The 6,872-nt window shown below is 50.3% G+C and overlaps 1 long non-coding RNA gene across 1 annotated transcript in view; it reads right to left on the bottom strand.

Moving 5' to 3' along the window:
- Positions 1-1,737: 1,737 nt before the first annotated feature.
- The window catches only part of LOC144139243 (uncharacterized), a 102,560-nt gene continuing 97,425 nt past the window's right edge, over positions 1,738-6,872 (bottom strand). The window contains exon 3 of the long non-coding RNA XR_013316115.1: positions 1,738-2,895. This is a non-coding gene — a long non-coding RNA (uncharacterized LOC144139243). The remainder of the gene's footprint in view (positions 2,896-6,872) is intronic.

The following is a 6,872-nucleotide window of genomic DNA, read 5'->3' as shown; positions in this document are numbered from 1 at the left end:
TCTTTCTTCTTCGCACTTTCAAGAGGAGGTGGCCACTAGTCTTTTTTCGGCCATGAGAGAGCATTGTGGGAGTGACAACAGCGCAAGATTGCACGTAATAAACAAACAGCGCAAGATCCGTCTCCCTACTCACGTGAGTCTTCCGCGAAGGTCTGCTGCTAACTACGCAGATCTTGGCTGCGGCGGCGGTCGACGAAGCTTTCAGAAGACCCGTGCGCTGTGCCAAGTCTCCGCCGAGATGTAAACTGCGATGTTCCCGACTGCTGCGCGTAGCCAGGGCCCTTGTCTTTCTCCGTCTTGCGCGTGAGCCGTTGTGGCTTGCTCCGTTGCAGGCCGACGAGTAGCAGACGACGTCCGAATGTCGCAGACAGCCGCTGATCATCGAGACGACAATCAAACGTCGCATACGACTTTAAAGCGGAAATCTTACGTTCTCTGAGGCTTGTCGAGTTTCTTCTCTCCATGTCGGGTCCGCTAGAAGCCCTGGTACGATGCCTTTTTTTTAAATATTAGTAGCGTTAAAAACTTTCCGTCGAGACGACCGACGTCCAGTTTGACGACAGGGCCGCGGTGGATGGAAGCTGGACGGTTCAATTACTTCGACAACAAACGCGAGAAGCCACGGCCACTGTAACGTCACCCGCACCAGCCGTTCCGTTCGAGTGAACAGTCATAAGAGCGTCACACGCGCACGAATCGTGCCGTCGTCTTCGGTTCGTTCCAGGGTTATTCAGAAGAGGGCGTGAACACGAACGAGACAGAAAGTCGGTCGTAGCGGAGGCCACGGAGAACAAGGTGCAAGATGTAGTAGTAGTACGAGAACGACGCTACTACGCGCGCGAGGTCGGCCGACTAGCGTCTGGCTACACGCGTCGGCGCTACTTGGCTGCTGCTGCTGGGGTCTCTCCGACCGCACGAAAGGAGGGGGCCAGCTTCTCTCGCGGAAAAGGGAGGAACGACAGAACGATAAACGAGCCAAGTTGGAAAGAGAACGACGGTGCGAGGAGAGACAGATGACGAGAGAACGATAGGAAGAGAACGCGCAGCGAAGTGAATGGAGAGGCGCGAACGGAGAAGGAGAGTCGGGGGAAGTCACACGTGGTACAAAAGTGTGACGTCACACGCGCACGCGCGCAAGCGTCGACCGCGGCCGTGCTACATAGTACTTGAATGGGTAGGCATGCTGGGGAAAGGAACGCTCGGGAAAGCGGTATGACTCCACGGGCCGTAGTGTAGCCGCGTAGATCAACCAGCGCATATCTTGGCACAGTGCCTCCTGTCTTATTAAATTGTTCGATGCGGTAGCTTTGGAGAGGACGCATAGGAAAAATATGTCGCGGAAGTCCTACATGGCTGGTTTCAGAGCTGAATAGGTGTTGGAGGCCGCTTGGAATCTCCTCTTCCCTCCTTAGAACTTTATTTAACGTTAGTGTAGGAATTCAATAAGAGTGGAGCTAGTTCGCATCCCTGCGGAACCCCATCAGCTTTTCTTTGGACGATGTCGTCACATTTGAGCATACCGTGAGCTTTTCTTCGGACGATGTGGCCAAATTTTAGCCGCTCTATGATAGTCCGCTTCCAATTGCTGTTGATGGCACCCGAGTGCCCAACTGCTACTTTATTTTGCCAATTTCTCAAAAACAAGCAGCCCCCCACACAAGTCTGTCTATACTAATCGCGCTGTCGTTCCCAGTCAAAACCTCAAAACCTCACGGAAGAGGGGGTTGGGGGGGGGGGCGTACATGTTCGACCCGCTTGACTCCTTGAAAGTCACACGCCCATACACACAGCGCGGACACGACACACCACGGCGAGCCACTCTGAACGCTCGCGGAAGCGAGCATCGCGTACACATACCGGAAGTGACGTGGACCATTGACTCCGGTGGTGGAGAAAAAAGGGGAGGTGATAGTACGAGGCCTTGCAGCCGCCGCGAGGAGGAATCCCCGGGGGGTGGAGGAGGAACGGGCTGTATCTACACAGGCGACAACGTGGAGACGGACGACCCCACACCACCACTGCCTTTTCTTTACCACAAAATTATCTTTGCTCTTTTCGCTCCAGCTTTCCCCTCTAATCTAGTTTCGCTCTCACGTTTCTCTCCTCCCACCCCCGCCTGACTGGCTGGTGTCCCGTAGTAAGCTTATATATTTTTATTTCCCTGCTGTTGCGTAAAAACGCGTGGTGCGCCGCTACGCTCGAGCAGCAGCGCCGGGACCGGCTGATAGGCTTCCTCTTCCGTTCTGCGCGTTTCCGCCGCGCTAGCGTGTGCGCGTCCTCTGTGAGAGGAGGGGGGCAAAAAGTGCGCGAACAATAAAAACGTTCGATTTCCCGAATTTTTATTTAGGGGAGATGCCATCCGTAGGTTCGCGTAAGTTTGCCGTCCAGGAGCTCGTGTTGCGTCTACCTGGTTAGTGGATCTATGAGACCACCGGTCTCTCGCGCTGAAGAGTAAAGATACTACCGGCGTTGGGTTGAAAATGTCTTCGCTGAGTCAATATTATAATACAGGAGGGGGCTATTCTTAGTATTCTTACTTTCAACCGGCAAATTGAAATTTTAGGGTTCCCCGAAGTTGCACCTGGGATACGAGGCGCGCCGTAGCGGAAGGCTACGGATTAGTTTAGACTGCCTTGGCACTTTCTACGTGCCCCGAAATCTCGACAATTAGGTGTTTTTGTTTTTTTCGCCTCCATCATTTTTCTGCGAGCACGAGCTTCATTCACCAGTCAATCACCTCACAGTGTTGGCGGCGATAATCTCGCAAGCCGATTCGCTTGCACAGGTTGAACGGTCACCTGGTCCCACGTCCACCAGTTCCGCCGGAGCGCTCTTGCGTCTAACGGAAGATGGGACAACAGGGCAGGCATCATGGAAACAGGTCTCGGGCGGTGTCTGCAACGAAATAAAGACGTCGCGATGTCATTGCTGAAATAAGGGGCGGAAGGGAGGGGGTACGTCAAGGCAAGCGCACTTGCCGAAACGTGAGTAGTAAATCTCATTGTTATAGTTTTTCACGTGCGCTTGACATTACCCACACACACACACACACACATGCACACACTGTGTGCGCGTTTGTGTATGTGCGTGGTGCAGTACAAACAGAGGGATAAAATTTCTTTGTTCTGGGGCGATATCACTCAAAAGCACGTCATCATTTAAAAAGAGTGCGCACCGCTTTATGTTGGTCGTTGATACGGACCATTAGAATCGATTGAATAAACAATTTGATTTCTTCTCAACAGTAGCCAGATTATCGCACTGCTGGAGAGTGGGGGAGTACGTCGGCCGTGCACTGAACAGAAGTATTCAAGAACTGTTCCTCTCGCGACAGGTTCTTGTCTCCCGTCGCGACTATCACTACATTCCTAAACTTTGACGTCGTCCGAAACTTCGACCAACCAAATTACGCCAAGAGCCATCTCGCAAGTCCATAGATTACGACATGCCGCTTTCGTCAGTGGTTTCAACACGGTGTTAGCCAACGTCCATGTCACTCGTTCTCTTGTTGACGTAGATGAGAACGAAAAACGCTGGTGGCTGCTCTGGTCGTGACGAAGTTCCGAGTGCTTGTTATCTAGGCGGTGTCAATGGGAGGCCAAGCAAGTTATCGCTATCGCTTTCGATTTCCTGCACGGTTCAGGCATCCCTTTAAAGGCCTAGCCGCCGGCTTCCTGGCTCCAACTCCGTTTCATTTCTTTGCTTCGCTCATCATATCAGCCCACTTCAGCCTGCCTTATATCTCATTCCCTCAAGTGGTACTAGCAAGAGCACATCGCCGTTCGCATTGCATTTGGTTCAATGAGGGAGTTATTTGCGCCTTAACGTCCCTGCTCTTGGGCGACTCGTCGGTTCTCGCGCAACATCATATTTCCAAGTGCAATACGAATATTTCAGTACTGCAGGATTTTATTTTACATTTTCGTATATACATATTTCACATAGTTATTAGTACAGGCGGAGGGCCCACAGTAAAATTGTTGAGGGGACTTCCTGTTAATAAGCGCTATTATAAATAGAAAACAGTTCAGGCAGTCAAGGTGAGAGTCGGCTGAACAGAATCAATATGTAAGCACAATATTGAGTAAGTCAGGTTTAATTACTGTACGCCGGGCAAGAATAGAAAGTATTATTCGAAAATGTTGTTAATTTAAGCAAGAATGATCTTAAACTACTGTAAAACGAACGCTGAGAATGAGAAGGAAACCAGTTTCGAAATAATTTAACTTCCACTTTACTTAAAACTCTTCGAGAAATTAGAGAACAAGAAAAATACAATGCAAGCAGCATTCTGGCAAAATCGAGTGTTTCTTCAACGCGTAAGGCTATTTTGAACCGTTTACAACAGCGAATAAAGAGATTTGTACACCAAAAGATTACCAAATTTATACGGTGTCTTGACGTTGCTGAATTCTGGCGGTTACGACATTTCTTCCTTTCATGGATTACGACCGAAGTTCCCCAAGTTATACTTCGCCATTATCGCTCTTCCTTGAGTAGACCCTTTGTTATGTACGAAACTAGTGACTATTAGAAAAAAAAAGAAGTTTGCAAACACACATCCAGTGGAAGTCGTAGAGGAGGCTTTCTTAACGTGTACACTCGCTATGCGGGAAAGCAACCAACTTAATAAAGGGGCATAACTGGGAGCTTGATCCTAGGGTAGTGTTTAAACATGCCCCCGATTTAGAGTAAACTGTAGAAGAAAAAAAATAGGACGGTAATATCGACAGCCTACTATTGTACCTAGGATACGGTCACAGTTATTTAATAGCACTCTGTTATTTCTCGCGTACATGTCCCTCAAAGTATGAGGTTTCGTACCACATATACGAACTGCCTAAAACGGTAAAAAATACATATTATAACAACTCTATTCCGACACCTAACAAAATAACCAGATATCTTAAATAACCAACGAAACAAGAAGGCTTCGATGCAAAGTATCAGAGTTATGCCGGTTTGCATGCAATGGGCACACGTCAAAAGCGTTGAGAAGAGTTGGCACCCTTGCGGCACGCCATATGTGCATTAATCCGCGACTTCCCCGCTTCTTCGAACCACAGCGCATGCGTAATCCTCGCAGCATCACGAAACTACACGTTTTACTACTACACGTTTTACTACTCATCGAGAAACCAAAGTCACGAAACCAAGGCAAGACGAACCAATGGAGTACATAACTTCGCGCGACGCCAACGACACATCGGGACGTCAAGTGCGCGTAGTGTGTACGCACGACGCGGCGGGCGCGCTTCAGCGACGGGAGCGACGGCTCCGTCGTCGCGCCTAGCAACAAGTGTGTTCCTTTCTCTCGCAGGAGGAGCCAGACGCCGTCGTCGACGCTAGCCGCTACGGCGCCGTCGTCTATCGCGCGTCCTAACTTCCCACCTTCCGCCTCCCCCACCCGCTCCTCACCTCCCAGCTTTAGCGCAACACCCGCCCGTTCTTGCAACACGGCCGGCTGAAACTCCGCCTGCTCCGGCCGCCACAGAAGCTATGGGCAAAACGGACTGAACAAACCCGCTGGCCCCGGCCTCGTACCCCTACAACCCAAGCTCCGTGTCCAGTTCCCCTTTCCCCTGCCTCCGTCTCGCTACAACTTGTTGCCTAACCTTAATAACGCCGTTATCATTTTCATCTCAGAAAATCATAATCCGCGTTTTATACGCCACGCTGGTGACCAATGAGAATCAAGTACCACCCTTCGCAGAGGCTAATAACAACTTCAAAGGCTGAAACTTTTTTTTTTGTCACGTTGCGTACCCCGATCTCCTCTCTCTCTTTCTCTCTCTCCGTGCGATATTTCGAAACACTTTGACAGAGAGTACTGACAACCTCAAAGGTTGACGCTCCTCTGTGACGTTGCGTCGTGGCCCGTCTCTCGCTTCTCTCAGAGGCCCGCTCTTCACAGAAGGAAAGGCATAAAAATCATGCCGAGCTGAAGGCCGGTTGCGTTCTCGCCTCCTCCTTCCTCGTACATTGTTCTTTATGCCCTTTTCCCGCCCCCTGGCGGCGAGTTTATGGCGGAAGAGAGGTGAAGGCTCCGTCAAAAAGGCGCCGCCGTGAGATCGCTTCCGTTTCTGCGAATTTCGCTATAACGCGGCGGCTCCTCCTAGCTCATCTAGCAGTCCCCCCATCCCCGCTTTAGTGGCCTTTTCGTTTCTTCCTGTCGAGCGAGAGCCGTGTCTCTCGGCGCGGAAAGGTTGCCCGAATAACGGCTGGAATGCCAACGGGGTCATTCGCGCGGCGTTGAGCCCACTGGCGCCACTTAACGCCTTGCTTGCTTATTTTTCCGACAAAACTTGTTGTTCTCCTGAATCACGTACCCCAAGATAAAAATAAGTACTACGAGAAAGGCTGCATCATTAGCATCGTAGCTAATATTAATAATAACAAATATATGAGTCAGACTTCACGGTGAAAACACCACCGAGTGCATGAAATGGGAAGAGGAACTTTCTGAACGAGCAAGCGGGCGAGCGGGTTCTTCGACCGATGTGGCGAAGATAAAGCGTAAATAGAAGCTCTTGTCACACTACAACAACTGTTACGAGGCAAGCAATATAACCGTCAAAATGACACCCGTCGCGCCGTGCAATGGTGGTGTCACTGCTACCTAGTAAACACGGCACCCATTTCAACGACATGCAAAAGGAACATCGTTAGCCCTTAATCCTAGCACGAACGCCAGATAAAGTCTACGCGTTCGGACCACCGCAGAAGCGACAAACGACCGAACAAACAAGCAAGCAAGAAAACAAACAAGACTTGTTGTTCCGGGAAGGCAGCGACAAACGACCGAACAAACAAGTCAGCAACAAAAAAACAGAAAACAAACAAGACTTGTTGTTCCGGGAAGCCAAGTAGCG

The sequence above is a fragment of the Haemaphysalis longicornis genome, unplaced genomic scaffold, assembly GCF_048455015.1.
Source record: "Haemaphysalis longicornis isolate Haplotype H1 unplaced genomic scaffold, Haemaphysalis longicornis Haplotype H1 scaffold_5, whole genome shotgun sequence".
Classification (NCBI taxonomy): Eukaryota; Metazoa; Arthropoda; class Arachnida; order Ixodida; family Ixodidae; genus Haemaphysalis; species Haemaphysalis longicornis.
Note: the sequence above shows the minus strand (reverse complement) of the source record. Positions and strands in the feature narration are given on the sequence as shown.